We start from the raw sequence: 15,718 nt of genomic DNA, 5'->3' as shown, positions 1-15,718 counted from the left end.
AAAAAAAATGTGCGGTGGCGGTGAAATCCGGGCTCTTCATTTAGAGATGCAGCTGCTAGAAAGAATTTGAGAACTGAGCCGTCTTCATTAGTCAAGCCTAAACCTTTGACTGAAAGAAAAGTATGCCTCACATTAAGGCAATCCAACACAGAAATCATACTTAGAAGAAAGACCGGCAGAGTTTGCTTTAAACAATAATTCTTCTACTTAAAAAAATTCTGGGAGATTTTTAAACTCTCTTTAAAGTGACTTTGAAAATTATACATGTGGGGCACTGAGCTGAGCACTCAGCTGAGCTTCCTACTTTCGATCTTGGCTCAGCTTGTGATATCAAGGTTTGTGGGATCGAGCCCCGCGTCAGGCTCTGTGCTGACCGCATGGAGCCTGTTGGGATCCTTTCTCTCCCACTCTCCCTCTGTCTCCCTTGCTTGCATAGGTGTGTGTGCACGCTCTCTCTCTCTCTCTCCCCAAACAAATAAAGAAAGGAAGAAGCATGAAAAATTTTTCAAAATAAAAATTACATTTGTTCGCATTTTGATAAGCACACAGATGTCTTCAAATCCAAGGGAGACTTATTTTTAGTTTGAGTTGCTGTATTTATGTGGAGTCCAGGAAAAAGCAGGTTTGGGGCCTGAATAACAGAAAATTACTTCAATTCCCCACCCCCATATTTTATAGCAGGATCTAAGCAGTTAAATACTGCTGTGAAGATCATATTACTTTTTGACTCATGTCCTACCTGAGGCTTGATTTACAGTGATAATTTTCTTTACACATTTTAAAAAGTGATTGTTCATAACGAAAAGAGATATATTGAATAGACTTCCTTAAGGCCAAGGGCTGACAATAATTGGGTCGTTTGATTTCTATTCATTTTTCTTAAATCTCCGATTGCTTGCACAATAACTTCTTCCCCAATCAATTAGTCTAACAATTCATATCAATATTTTATTTTTAATGGTTGACTACTCATTTCATTAAAAATGTAAGTGCATTAGCTCTGTGTAGAATGATTCCATTGGGATAGGCTTATTTAAATATTCATACCATAAAAATTAATAAATCTGAGCACAGTGTTTGCATTTTAAGAAGTCAGGCTACTGTCAGGTGTATTTGGTCCTAGATGAGATTCACTAAATTAAAAACCTTGAGTGTCATCTTTTTATTGATTCTTCTTTATAATGAAACAATGCAACAGAAATGCTATGAGAACAGAATTACTACCCAATAATTCATTGGTTCTCTCAACTTCATCCACTGATAATGAGTTGCCCTTCCCTTTTCTTTCATGCTACTCCCCACTCTTATCACCTAGATTCCGACCACTGAATCAGCCTGTCTGAAAGCAAGGAAGTTGAACATTGGTGATGAATGTATTTACTCCCATTTTATTCAATCTCCCTCTTCTTCCCCTACTTCCTATCCCCACCACCAAAGTAAAATCAATGAATCATAATGGCATACAGCAAGAGCTCTAGGGACAATTGCTCCCAACTGGAAGAAAAAGCATACCTCTCACAGGGGGTAAGGGCTGTTATATGTTGGTTCATGAGCACATATAGCCTTAGAATTGGCAGATTTGATAAATCTATACATTGAGTTAGGACGTGGAAGAATCCAACTAGAGCAGGGCATCTCTGATAAGCTACCAAAGGCTTGGAATGCCATTTACCTCATGCACAAAAATGAACTTCAGATGGATTAAAGACTTAAATGGGAATGTAAATTGGTGCAGCTACTATGGAAAACAGTATGGAGGTTCCTCAAAAAACTAAAAATAAAACTTGCATGTGATCCAGCAATCCCACTCCCAGGCATTTGCCCAAACAAAATGAAATCACTATTCTGAAGATAGATCTACAGTCTCAGGTTCGTTGCAGCATAATTCACACTAGCAAAGGTACAGAAGCAATGCAAGTGTCTAGCTATGGATGAATGGATCGAGAAAATGCGGTTCTAAAATTCAGCCTTAAAAAAGAAGGAAATCCTACCATTTGTGACAACACGGATGAAACTAGAGGGCTAAGTGAAGTAAGCCAGACAGAGAAAGACATGTCTGATGGCATGGTATCAGTTACATGTAGAATCTAAAAAATAGTAATTATTTAATTATAGAATTAATTGTATTACATATTTAGGGTATAAATATATAATATGCAGATAACTCTATTATATATTTATTATATATATGATAATAATAAGTATTGTTGTTATATATCGAATAAATAATTATTTGACTCTGATAACGAAGTCAAACTCCTAGAACCAGAGCGCAGAATAGTGGTTGCGTGAACAGGGCGAAATGGGGAGACGCTGGTCAAAGGCTACAAACTTCCAGTTACAAGATGAAGAGCTGCTGAGGACCCAATCGATGGCACAGTGACTGTAGTTTCTAATACTGTATTATATGCTTTAAATTCGCTAAGAGAGAAAATCTTAAGTGATCACAACACACACACACACACACACACACACACACACACACAAAGTAACTATGTGAGGTAGTGTATGTGTTGGTTGGTGATCATTTCATAATGTAGAGGTATTTCAAAATCATCACATTCGAACATATATACAATTCCAATATATACAATTCTATTTGCCAAATATACTTCTGCAAAGCTGTGGGGAAAATAAAAGGAAGGGGGGATGGGGAATCTGAAAAGTGCAGGGCATTACTGAGAAGCTACCAAAGGCTTCAAAATTCAGAAATAAGGACATGGGGGTAGTCACGGCATGCTCTCCCCTCAGAACCCTCAACAGTCTGGTCTGGGGCTGCTCTTTTCTCGTACTCAACCTCAAATCACTTCTGTTAGCAAAGCGTGGCCGGATTCGCTAGAAAAGGCCCCTGCCAGAATGGGACCCAGGGGGTCCCATGCAGCCAGCCTCCAAAGGTCCCACCCGCACCAGTATGGATAATGCTTATGAAGAACACAGAACACAGAATTTGGAATCAGGAGACTGGACTTCTAACCTTTATTCATGAAACCTCTAAATTCTTGTCCAGTTCTAAAATTGTGTATTAAAAGAGTAGGCTTTTGAAGGAGAAAACTCAGGATTGGACTGGCAAAGAGGTGGTACAAAAGTGACCCCATCCTACCCCCTAGCGACCCAGATCACAGTTCCTCGTTTGGAGCACACAGAGGGCCCCAGGGTCCTTCTGTACCCACTCCTTTGGTCAGACTTTACAAAGCACTCACCATCAATTCATGAGTTCAGACTCACCTGCCATTCCTGAAGATGTTGAGTTAACAGAGGAGAAGATGTCCTTTCCACTTGGCCAAGGCCGGGCAAGGCTCTGGAGTAACAGCTTCTAGATCCCCGAAGCCTCCACTGGGCATCAGACTCCGGAGGTCAAAATGCAGGTTCGACGCTAAAAGGAAAGACAAGGACAGTCAAGACAAGGTCCCCGAGTCCCTTGGAAACAGTGCCTGAAGTCGAGCGCAGAGACACTTCCGCGTTGAGTTCTCAGAGATGCGGAGCGGTGTTTGTGATTCTGGCTGTCCTTTATAAATTAAATTCTTCTCGTCCAAGTGAGGAAAGAAAATACTCAAGTCTATACACTGTATTTATTTGGCTTTACCGGAAACTTATAAAATTCAGTTGTTCTATAATAAATGAAGCACCCACGGAATCCTTATACACAGAGGAGAGACAGATGGTGCATAGTCTCTCTCTGCTTGTGTGCATAGAGGGGATGAATGTATAAGATATACAAAGAATTGAATGTTTAGAGATTGTGTGTATATTATACACAGCTGGAAAATCCTGGAGTCATCTGCTCCAGAGTTTCTTGAAATGCGGTTTACGAACCATCTGCCCCAGAGCCTCCTGGTGTCTGGATGGGGGCCCCACTGCAGACCTTCCTGAGTGGGTCTCTCCCAGACTCCACCAAGACTGGTCCTGGGCAATGGCGTCTCACCGGCTGGCAGCTGTCTCTTAAAGCAACAAGCGCTACCCTGTGATTCTGGAGACCGAGGCACGTGCTTCCGGGCACAGCTGAATTTCATAGGCAAATGTACATGCATTTTAGACTCAACAGTGGATTTTATCCCTCGTTAGCCCTTTCTTCCACTCTCAGCAAACTGTGGCTTTAATCAAGTGTGCGTTGCTTTCTTTCATTAGTCCTTCCTTCTGGGTTGGTAGTACACTATGTTGAGCTACGGTGAAGCTTCTAGAAGCATCCTTTGTTACCTCTGGACTTGCCTCTTCCTCCTAAGTCATTAGAGTCTCTTTGCGGTTTCCCGGCTGTGCTCTTGACACCATTAAATGCTCCTGATTTTTTGAAATCGAATAATGAAATGGGCAAGAATGAGCTAAGGTAAAATGAACATGAGCAATGCTGCATATTTATACCCTTCTCCCTGCGTCTGGAGGCAGCCCACAAATTGAAGCTCATATGATTAAGCCAGAATGCAGTGGATCTCTTTATCATTACAGAAAAGCAGGCCCCTTGGAGGAGTACATTATGGCACCTGTTTAGTTGCATTACAATCACTACCCAAAAGGTATAGATAAGAATTAAGTAATATACCATAAGTGACAGAAACCGAAGGGAGAATTTTGGAAGTTAAATGTACTAAAGGTCTCAAGTTGCCCGGGGCCCCGAGCACAGAGCCTTAATTTGTGGAATCCAGTGACGGCTGCACCTGATAAAGGACAGACAGATCGAAGGGCCTCCTAGCATCATTTCAGGACCAGAGGGAGGAAGGTTGCTGTCCTCTGAGGAATTACCTGGACTATTCTGCACAAACAAGGTGGGCCGTCAGCCTGAGGGTGAAAACGGCAGCCTTGGGATTCCAAATGCTAAGCCAAGCTCCTGAAAAATGCTGAACCACATCCAACGCGTTTTGGGGTGTGGAGTGATTTTCTCCCGGAGAGCTATTTTCCCTTAGCATAGGCGGGCCTCTGGGCCGTCTTTGGGAAAAGAGCCGTTGGCAGAATTTCTGCTAACGGAAGAATCTCGCAGATCTTATTATGCTACAAATTGTTACATGCAACCTGGAGTAAAAGTTTACGGCCTGACCTGTGGGAGTCAGACCCTGATACAACACCTTGACTGCTGCCACCTCATCCGGGAGCTAACATCACCCAAACCCCACTGCAGTTGTGCAGACGGGACTCTTATACCTTAAGCCAGAGGATACATCAGGCAGAACTGAGTGAGAACGCGTGACTCAGACGATAATGGGTGGTCAGGAGTGGCAGAAGAAATCAGCATGAGCCACAGTGGTTGGGAAAGATCCCCTGGAGGAAAGGGATTTGAGGTGCATAGATATCTGGAGATGCAGAGAGCCATTTAATATGCATCTTTGCACCTAATACTTTCATATGTTCTCCATGTGCTAGCCATGGTGGGGAGGCTGAAGAAATATGAAATACACTTTCTACTCTTAAGCGGCTTAGAGCCTAGTTGGTGAAATAGAACATATGGGAAGTGACAGAGATCAATACTAACCAATATCCAATTTAGGGCTAAATTTTGCTCCATTATCTCAAAGTGCTATAGAGTTTCGGAAGACGAGAGATCAGTAAGGGGGGGTGGGGTGGTCAGAAAAGGCTTCCTGTGGGAGGTGGCCCTTGATCTATGGATACAAGAATGCAGGGGCTGGAAGGAGGGAATAACACCTCTAAACGCAGGCGATGGGGACAGGACATGCTGTGTTCGTGAGTCAGTGAGCAGGGGAGGGGGCAGAGGTGCTTGGAATCTTTGGTAGCATCTCCGTATTTGCAGGTTGGGAGAAAGCGGGTCCCTCAAATTTACCCAGAATAATTTGGAATTAAGGTCTCTACTCTATAAGTTAAACCATGAAACTCACACGCAGGGAATCAAAGCAAGAAGTACAAAATCACCCAAGAGAGACTGCCTCCAGCCCTGTGGCACTCAGCAATGGCGGGGACTTAGACATGTTTTCTCTTCCTCTGTAAAGATAGGGCCATCAGAAAGAGGGATCGTCGACCACAGAGCTAGGAGCCTCATCGAGTGAGTGTCCACTATGCCTGTCTCAGGTTGTCCACTCTGAGTAGCCAGGGTAGTTGATATTTTTAATCACAGCGGCCTCTGCGAGCATAGCTAAGGTGGGTCCTTCCCCAAGAGGACCTCGATTCTTCTCACAAATGAGGTGGTCAAACCTCTGAAATGAATGGTAAGTCCAGACTGTGGCAAAATTGCCCCACAAAGCCACTCTCTAGGGATGTGCTTGTTAGCCACCAGACTTCCCGAGATGACCCCAGGGCCATTGCACATGCCTCCCTGGTTGTGCACTGTACAACTCCAGGTGTCATCACCCTCTCCCATGTGTGCACCTGGCAACCCTGTGGGATCCCTTAAATGAGGTTCTATTCGAACTTCAATGAATAGATGATGAAGGCCCTCAGAAATTCTCGGTGCTGGAGAGCAAGGAGAGCTAAGTTAGAGCCCCTTTCTGGGCCCCCCTTGGGCTCTGGCAGCTGATTGCTCTGAGTGCAATCACGGGCAGCAGGAACCACATATGAGGGAATGACTTCTCCTTCGCCACCAGCACGGGGGGAAATACTCCACATTCATGTCCTATCTTTCACAGAGCCCCCGGGTTCTGGCAACTGTCAGAAAATCATCAGTGTTCCCAGGCTTGTGCACCAAAGAGACAAGATTGTGGGACCAGCTACAGCAGATACTTGAAAATTCCAGGCTGTGCTTATCTGACCTGACATTGACCTGATTTCAGAGACAGTCTTGTTTTCCTGATGGTTCATTTTGTGCTAGAAAACGCTGCTGTTTTATAAATGACCAGCCAATACCGCTGGGCAGTGCAGGGCTCCTGGTGTTGTGGTTGAGGCAAATGGCCCCAGGAATCTTGAATAGAAATGAAGCTAAAATGATCAAATCAGGAGACTATAGATGCTGGCGAGGCTGTGGAGAAACGAGCACCCTCTTGCACTGTTGGTGGGAATGCAAACTGGTGTAGCCACTCTGGAAAACAGTGTGAAGGTTCCTCAAAAAATTAAAAATAGATCTACCCTATGACCCAGCAAGAGCACTGCTAGGAATTCACCCAAGGGATACAGGAGTGCTGACGCAGAGGGGCACTTGGACCCCAATGTTTATAGCAGCACTTTCAACAATAGCCAAATTATGGAAAGAGCCTAAGTGTCCATCAACTGATGAATGGATAAAGAAATTGAGGTTTATATACCCAATGGAATACTATGTGGCAATGAGAAAGAATGAAATATGGCCTTTTGTAGCAACGTGGAGGGAATTGGAGAGTGTTATGCTAAGTGAAATAAGCCAGACAGAGAAAGACAGATACCGTATGTTTTCACTCTTATGTGGATCCTGAGAAACTTAGCAGACGACCATGGGGGAGGGGAAGGGGAAAAATAGTTACAAACAGAGGGAAAGAGGCAAACCATAAGAGACTCTTAAATACAGAGAACAAACTGAGGGTTGGTTGGGGGGGGTGGGAGGGAGGGGAAAGTGGGTGATGGGCATTGAGGAGGGCACCTGTTGGGATGAGCACTGGGTGTCATATGGAAACCAATTTGACAATAAATTTCATATTAAAAAATAAAAAAAAGAAAGAAATGAGGACATCCCTGACAATAAGAAGGTGGCTCTTGAGAGCCCTGGGGTCTTTCACAGAGCAGGGGCTCAGTGCATCTCTGCACGTGGTGGAGGAGGCATGCCCACATTATCCGAGCAAGGGCATGATCCAAGCCACCTCGTCACTGATAACTTTCCCCTCGGTGGAAGGAAGCCAAGAGTCCTTTCGTGCCAGCTAATCTCGCTTGATGTGTTAGGGGCCTGGAACCTGGAGAGGAAGAGAACAGACTTTGGGAACGCTAAAGCAGGAGGGAGAAATCGTGTGCGTTGGAGGACGGTTAGGATAAGAGAAGGGTAAAGGGTTTTGTTGAAGCTGGCTGGGAACTGGCAGGAGGGCTCATACATAACACCCAGTTTCTCCATCTGAGCTCAAAACCCATAGGGAGAAAGATACAGTCAACGGCTGGAGAGCCACAGGTTGGCTTTATTATGAACAAGATGGCTACTCAGTGCGAATGTAGATCTGTAGCCTAAGGGATGTCCCTGAAATGCCCAAGCAGATGAGAGCTCAGCAGTCCTCCCCCATGGGGATGGGCCCCTCTGCAGGCAAAGGAGCACCAGGATGGATCCCCCCTGTCTGCAGGCAGATCTGGAGCAGGAAGGAGCCAGGAAGAGCTGAGCCACGAAGACCGAGATTCTTCTCCTAACACACCGACCAGACAGCTGACTTCCTGCTAAGCCCGAGGGTTGGATGTAACTAAGATACCTTAAAAGTATCTCCCTCCTCATGGAAACATAAACCCAGGGAGGAAAGTCCCCCCAGCCCTTAACATGCCCTATGCAGGCACAAAGCAAGGGTTAGAATCCTCAGTCACTGCATGGCAAGGCTTCCCTCATGTGCGCCTGGTCTACACGGACTAGCATCAGGTACCTCTCTGAATGTCCTGGAGACTTCCAGGATGCGCATTGGTCATTTGCTGTCACCAGGCTTGGTTTTCCAGGCCCAGAGAGGCCTGTACGTTGCTATAGTGCAGACCGAATTCTGGGAACAGAAGAAGAAAAGTGTCTGTGTAGGTAAAGAGGGCAGCCCCAAACTTGCCTGTATGCCTGTGCTTACTGAGTGTTGGTCGTACCTCTAGACCAGAATGGTCGCTCCTTGAGACTAGGACACATGCGTGGTCTTTCTCAAAATTATCGCTGTCCGTCCGCAGTTTGCACACATGATGGTTCGGCGATCTGGTCCCCATCTGTCCCATGTGACTAAAAAGTGGCAGACAGAGAGTCCCTAGGACCGTTCCCACCCATCATTATCGCCATCAACAGATCCCACAGTTGGAAGGTCACCTTGTCCAATCTCCTCCCCCATTCCCGAAGGTTCCCTCAGAGAGGCAGGGGCAGTGTGTGTGTGTGTGTGTGTGTGTGTGTGTGTGTGTGTAGGGGGGGAATTGGGGGAAGGGGGCCAAAAGGTACAAATGTCCAGTTAAAAGTTAAATAAGTCCCGGGGATGTAATGTACAGCATGGTGATTATACTCTATTTTGTATTTGAAAAGTTTCTGAGAGAGTAGATCTTAAAAGCTCTCATCACAAGAAAATAATTATGAATATGTGAGATGATGAATGTCAACTTATTATGGCAATCATTTTGTCATATATGCATGCATCAAATCAATGTGTTGCACACCTAAAACGAATACAGTGTCATATGTCTGTTCTATCTCAATAAAACTAAACAAAAATTGGGGGCGCCTGGGTGGCCCAGTCAGTTGAGCATCTGACTTCGACCCAGGTCAGGATCTCACAGTTTGTGAGTTCGAGCCCCGCGTTCAAGCCCCGAGTTTGAACCCAGCCTCACTCACTTTGGATTCTCTGCCTCCCATTTTCTCTGCCCCTCCCCTTCTCATGCACTCTCTCAAAAAGAAATACAACATTAAAAAAGGGAAACTGAACAAGAACTTGTTAAAATTCTCTCAACAATCCCTTTCAAAGAGTTGTCTGCATAGCTTCTGTTTTCCATACCTCCTTTAGTAACGGTATTGAATCCCACACTCATTCCGGGACTATAATCTCAGTTAGCTGGACCCTTTATGGTCGGATTGTGTTCAAGTTCATTTTAAGCTTACCTGGTGCCTCACCCCTTCTTTTAAAATGCTGTGGTGTTACAGAGCTTTCTAAAATATGTTGAAGGAGTTGAGGCTCTCTTACTGAGCCAGTTTGGTGGGGTTAATCTGAGACAGGACGACGCTAACGGGCTGGGGTTGAATATTTCGATGTCGGTGGGGGTTACAGTGGGAAGCCAGGTGGAGAACATGGGGGGACCCTCTCGAGGTTGCTAAGTCAGGCCACAAAGAGAAGAGGTCAGAGTCAGGGAGGGTTTCCCATTAGGGCCCAGAGTCACAAAGAGAAGGCCCTCAGGGGCAGAGAGGGAGCGGTGGGGTCTCAAGCACCAGTGAAATTCTCTTCACGAAATGAGGCTGCCGGGTAACTGTTAGTCTCCAGTGTTCTGCTTCCTTTTCAAATCCTGGCACCCTGCCGTATGAGCACCGGAACCTGGACCCAACTACAGATGTTGCAACACCCACCAGAATAATTCTGAACCTCGTTGTCCTATGCCAGAAGACTTTGCCTATATTAAGGCATTAATTACTTCCGCGAAGCACTTCCATGTACCTAACAATGGTAGTAAAATCTTGAACGACGTCTAGCGCACCACGGATACAGATGGAATGGAAACTGGAGTTTTTGGTGTCCACGTTACGGAAAGGTCAGTGTAATCGTATTTAGTCTCCTTTCCAACTGGCTTCTTGGCTATGCGGTGATGTTCACCAAGACTGGGAAGCTCTTCTTCTTACGGATCTCCACCCAGATCTGAGAAAATGGCTGCTCTCCCCCTGACGGAAGTAGATGAGGTTAATCTTGCTTCTCTGTGTGGCTCTGGAGGGCACCCAGGATCTAGACAATGTGACTTTAGGAAATGAGGCTGCCTGTGAATCCAGTTTATTTTTGGAGTCCTGAGGCTGGAACATTCACCAGAGCAAAATAAACACGTAGGAGGTAACTAATTCCGTGAACTGCCTTCTGACCACTGTTTCTCTCTCTTTGCCCTTTAATATAGTTGAAATGCCCCAGTTTGAGCTAGAAAATGAGTCTGTGCTTGTTGATGAAATCCAATTGTGTGGATAAGATGGTGTTCATAAATCCCCTGAATTCAGCCCTCTGGAATTTCCCCAGATTGAAATCAAGTACTCACACTCCTGCCTGGCTTTCCAATTCCAAGTCAGCAGAGTTTCCCATCACACACAGCCTGTACGTGACATTTTAGTGGGAGGTTATCATAGTGTAAGGACTGTGCGAGTACTTGGGGCTTATCTAATCGGGTTTTCTTGACGCTTGTTTTATTGCATTCAAATCTCACCACCTGATCAAGTGACTGCACTGTTTAGCCAGCTGTCGGAAAAGAGAGCTTCCTGACCAATCTCTGCCCTTGTTTTAAACCCATTCTCCCGCCAGGTAGAGGAGTTTCTCCTACGGGTTTGGGCTATATCATTCATTCCTGCCTTATCACTGACCTGGAAACCTGAGCCCTAAACCATCTCTCCAGTTTTAGGAAACATTGCTGAATGGGGTAGGTGTTTGGTCAAGAAGATTCTTAAGCTCCCTTTCAAGTGCTGTTCTCAAATGCGGTTGCTACAGCACTCCTGCCCACTGCCACCAAAATAAACATTCAATAAATGTTCGTGGAATAAATGAATGAGTGAAAAAAGGAACGCATGAATGAATCAATGAATAGAGTTGTCAAGTGACCACGGTCCCAAATCCTTCTCCTAAATTCTCCCCGGAAAACCATTCTGCTTTGGATTAAAATTCATGCAAATCGGTCCTCTGATTCCAAGCACGCTCCCTGATACGCCAGAGATCCAGGTAGGCCAACAAATGTTACTCTGGGGGTTCTCACACCATGGAAATGTAACCGATACCCTTCAAAACAGATCGGGTTCTGGGGCGCCTGGGTGGCTCAGTCGGTTGAGCATCTGACTTCGGCCCAGGTCATGATCTCACAGTTCGTGAGTTCGAGCCCTGAGTCAGGCTCTGTGCTGACAGCTCGGAGCCTGGAGCCTACTTCGGATTCTGGGTCTCCCTCTCTCTCTGCCCCTCCCCAGCTCATGCTCGCACTCTGTCTCTGTCAAAAATAAAAATGAACTTAAAAAAAAAAAAAAAAACAGATCAGGTTAGCACTTCCCCCCATTAAGATGGCTATTATTTAGAAAAAGGAAAGCAAGTGTTAGTGGGGATGTGGAGAACCTGGAACCCTTGTACGTTGCTGACAGAGATGAGAAACGGTGCAGCCACTGTGGAAAACGTTCTGACAGTTCCTCAAAGAGTTGGACATAGAACTACCATGTGATCAGCAATTAAACTTCTAGATCCTTATCCAAAAGAATTGAAGGCGGGACCTCAAACAGTTACTTGTGCATGAATGCTCATGGCAACATCACGCTCAATGGCCCAAAGGTGAAAATGACAACCAACAGGTGAATACGTAAACAAGATGTGCTTAATGTCTATGCGAAATATTATTCAGCTTTTAAAAGGGACATTTCGATACGTGGACGGTATGCACGAAACTTAAAAACATCGTGCTAAGTGAAATAAGCCAAACACAAAAGGACACGTTTCGTATGATTCCACTTTTTTAGGAAATACCTAGAGTAGGCATATTCACAGAGGCAGAAAATAGAATAGAGGTTATCAGGGGCTGAAGGGAGTGGAGAATGGGGAGTTATTATTTAAGGGGTACAGAGCCACAGGTTGGGATGATGAAAAAGTTCTGGAAATGGGTAGTGGTGATGGCTATACAATATTGCGAATGTACCTAACGCCCGTGACTTGTACACTAAAAAATGGCCGCAATGGCAAATTTATGCGTATTATAGTGCAATAAGAATTAGTGAAAATAACTAAACAAAACGAAAGGGGTATGTAAGGGTCCAGAGGTAGAAGAAGGACATCAGGTAACTTTTGCCTTAAAATCCTGCTAACCACAGGTGCTGGCATTTCATGGCACTCTCTCTCATATATCACGACCTCAAGCCTTACAACATCCCTGGGGGGGATTATTATCCCATCTCCCCAACGAATAAACTGAGGCTTGGAGACGTTGACTCACCCTACATCACGTCACTAGCCAGTAGCAGAGCCGTGACTCGAACACCTGTCTTCGCATTGGAAATACCGAGCTCTTCCAGCCTCCCCCCAGGCGCCTCCCTAGAGTGGTCCCCACATCGCTTGCAGAAAGGCTGCCCACACTTAGGACCAGCCAGTGAGGCTGATGAGGCAGGGGGGTGTGAGGACCCCGAGAACAAGAGCTTGGCCTACAACCCCCAGCTCACCTCACTCTCACCCCGCCCTAGGAGAGAAGGCAGGTCCCAAAGACAACAGCTGCACCGAAGGCATTGAAAGGCGTTCGCTTTGAAGATATATCTCGACTGTAAAATAAACAGAAGCCCTCAAGCCCCCCTTCCTCCTTAAGGCTTATATATTCAGGGATCTCTTCAAGGCATTTGACATCAACTTTTAATCTTATGCACATAGAATCGCACACTTCCTCCACGGCCCCACAGGCAGTCTTTCAAGAAAACTTTCCCACAGTTTGACATTTGAATCCAGCATCCTTGGTGTGAAATCAGTATCTGTGGGGATCACGAGGCATTTCCCCCACCTGGTAAAATTCATGCATATCATTTTTACTTTCTAGGTGAGGTTAATCTTTTCAGGGCCCCATTTAGCACAGAGATAGCCATACATCTCCTGATTTTATGGTCGCAGAAGTCACTACATCAAACCATCCCCCGGCTTGTTCTGAGCAAAATGATCCATCTGTGTAATTAATCTTGACCACTCTCCTGCCAAAACCGGGCATGTTCAGCTCTGCCTGTTGCTGTCCATCGCAGCTTGAAAGGTGGCAACAAAGGCCCCTCCATCCTGGTTTTCACCCCCAAGCCGTTCACCCGTGGACTTCTGTTGTTCTTGGCATTAACAGCAAGTGTGCTGTTAATTAAACTCACCAAATTGGTATTTTCAGACAGTGGCTGCCTCAGGGTGCCAAGGGCAGGCCATGCACACTCCGCCTACCGTCCATCTGGCCTTGATTTCCAGTACTCTGTCTCTGAAACAGTGAGTCTTGAGTTCCCAGGCCTGGCAGCGTGTTCTCCCAAACACCCGCCCACTGCAGTCAGAGGGCGGTAGTGGTACCTAGTGGGTAGGAATAGGGGCTCAGAGACACTGCTGGGGTTTAACCGCCGCTCCACCATGAACAAGTCCTGCGACTCAGTTTCCTTGTCTATAAAATGGTGACAGTAATAGTTTGCCCACCTTTGAAGTGGTTGGGGTTCAACAGATTCTACCGTGTAAAGCATTTAAAATAGTATTGGCAGCAAAGTAAGAACTCAATAGAGGCCAGTCCCTACTGCTCTTAGTATTATTAATACGTACCAGGATATACAGAGCAATTCACCGAAATGCTAATCTTCAAAAATTTCCTGGCAGCACCTTGTCAACACCCACGATTTAAGTTCTCAAGGGCAATCATGTTGAGTGACCATCCTTGGCCTTCCCCAGATCCTCTATAAATCTTCAGAGGCTGCAGCAACTTGGAAGTCAAAGATTATGAATGTTCAACTGCCAGAGTTTTTGAGTCACTTACTCCTACACTGATTGTTTCAAGAGCACTTCATAATTTACAGGAAACTTTGCCCTCATAGCTCTCGTCTCCCGCCATATTGATTGAGCTCTTTGATGTCAGAGTTCTGGCGCTCCTTTTGCACATGCCTTTCTCTTTGTGTGGCATGGCTCCTTGAGGACATTTTGACTTTCCCCTATTCTCCATAACTCCTCATGTGGCTCATCCTTCTAGACCTTCATGCATTGCCTTAGGTTTCTCCTTCCTTAGGGACCTTCCCAACAGGTCTTGGCCCAGTCCGCACGACAGCATCTTGTATGCGTCACATCCCACCGTCGTCGCATGTTACTTTTCTCTGCTAGACCCTAAGTTCCTTGAGGACAGAGACCGTTATTTCTTGTGTTCTCTCTGGTCCTTACCATAGTATTTGGCATCTCAAGAGTGTTCAGAAAATAACATGAACCACCCCTTGAGGGATACAGAACTGGACAGGGAGGGTCCTTGGAGAGGAGAAGCAGTCAACATGACTGGGAAATTTGGGAATGGCTTCCCAGCATAAGTGACATGTGGAACTGAGCCTTAAAATTTTTTTTTAATATTTATTTATTTTTGAGAGAGAGAGAGACAGAGAGAGAGAGAGATAGTGTGTGAATGGCGGAGGGGCAGAGAGATAGAGGGAGACACAGAACCCGAAGCAGGCTCCAGGCTCTAAGCCTTCAGCACAGAGCCTGAAGTGGGGCTCAAACCCACAGACCATGAGATCATGACCTGAGGTGAAGTTGGTGCTTAACCAACTGAGCCACCCAGGTGCCCCTGGAACTGAGCCTTTAAAGGTGAGAATGATTTGGCAAGCAGAAGAGGGAAAGCAAGGGTCTCCAGACTCAGCAACTGATAGGAGTGAGTGAGACTCGGGTTGGAGATCTGCTGAGGCCAAAACCTGGAGGGGTGGGGAGCTGGAGGGAGGGAGCACTGGGCTGGAAGGAGGTGGCCAGGGTCTGCTGAGAATGGGAATCTATTAAAGTATTTGAAGCAAGATAGTGTTTTAATTTTTTTAAGTTTATTTATTTATTTTTGAGACAGACAGAGACTGTGCACGAGCAGGGGAGCGGCAGAGAGAGAGAGAGGGAAAGAGAGAAAATCCCAAGCAGGCTCTGTACTGTCAGCACAGAGCCCGATGTGGGGCTCGAACTTCAGAGCCGTGAGATCATGACCTGAGCCAAAATCAAGAGTTGGGCACTTAGCCAACTGAGCCACCCAGGTGCCTGGATGGTGTTTTAGAAAGACCACGCCTGAAACAGCCAGGTGTAGTGGTGCGGCCTGAGCTCACATCCGCAGAGAACTCGGACAGATAGGTCCTTGTGCTGATATAGGCACTCGCCATCTCTGGAAAGACATACTCCAGAAACTGGTATCAGCGATTGGCCCTTCACAAGGGAGCTCTTTGGGGAGACAGGCGTGGTAGGAAGACAGTTTTTGCGACATTCTGTTTGCACGGTTTCCGTTTGCCCATGTGTTT

At 45.8% G+C, this 15,718-nt stretch overlaps 1 long non-coding RNA gene across 2 annotated transcripts in view; it reads right to left on the bottom strand.

Moving 5' to 3' along the window:
- The window catches only part of LOC123586494, a 95,563-nt gene that overhangs the window by 41,212 nt on the left and 38,633 nt on the right, over nucleotides 1-15,718 (bottom strand). Inside the window, exons 1-2 of one of the 2 annotated variants that reach the window (XR_006706837.1) lie at nucleotides 10,774-11,457; nucleotides 3,226-3,373 (exon numbers count right to left, since the gene is read on the bottom strand). This is a non-coding gene — a long non-coding RNA (uncharacterized LOC123586494). Of the gene's footprint in view, nucleotides 1-3,225; nucleotides 3,374-10,773; nucleotides 11,458-15,718 lie in introns of those variants that run through there. The other variant, XR_006706829.1, reaches the window with a different exon arrangement.

Source organism: Leopardus geoffroyi, chromosome B1, assembly GCF_018350155.1.
Source record: "Leopardus geoffroyi isolate Oge1 chromosome B1, O.geoffroyi_Oge1_pat1.0, whole genome shotgun sequence".
NCBI lineage: Eukaryota > Metazoa > Chordata > Mammalia > Carnivora > Felidae > Leopardus > Leopardus geoffroyi.
The sequence above is the reverse complement of the archived record's forward strand: the minus strand, read 5'-3'. Positions and strand labels throughout refer to the sequence as shown.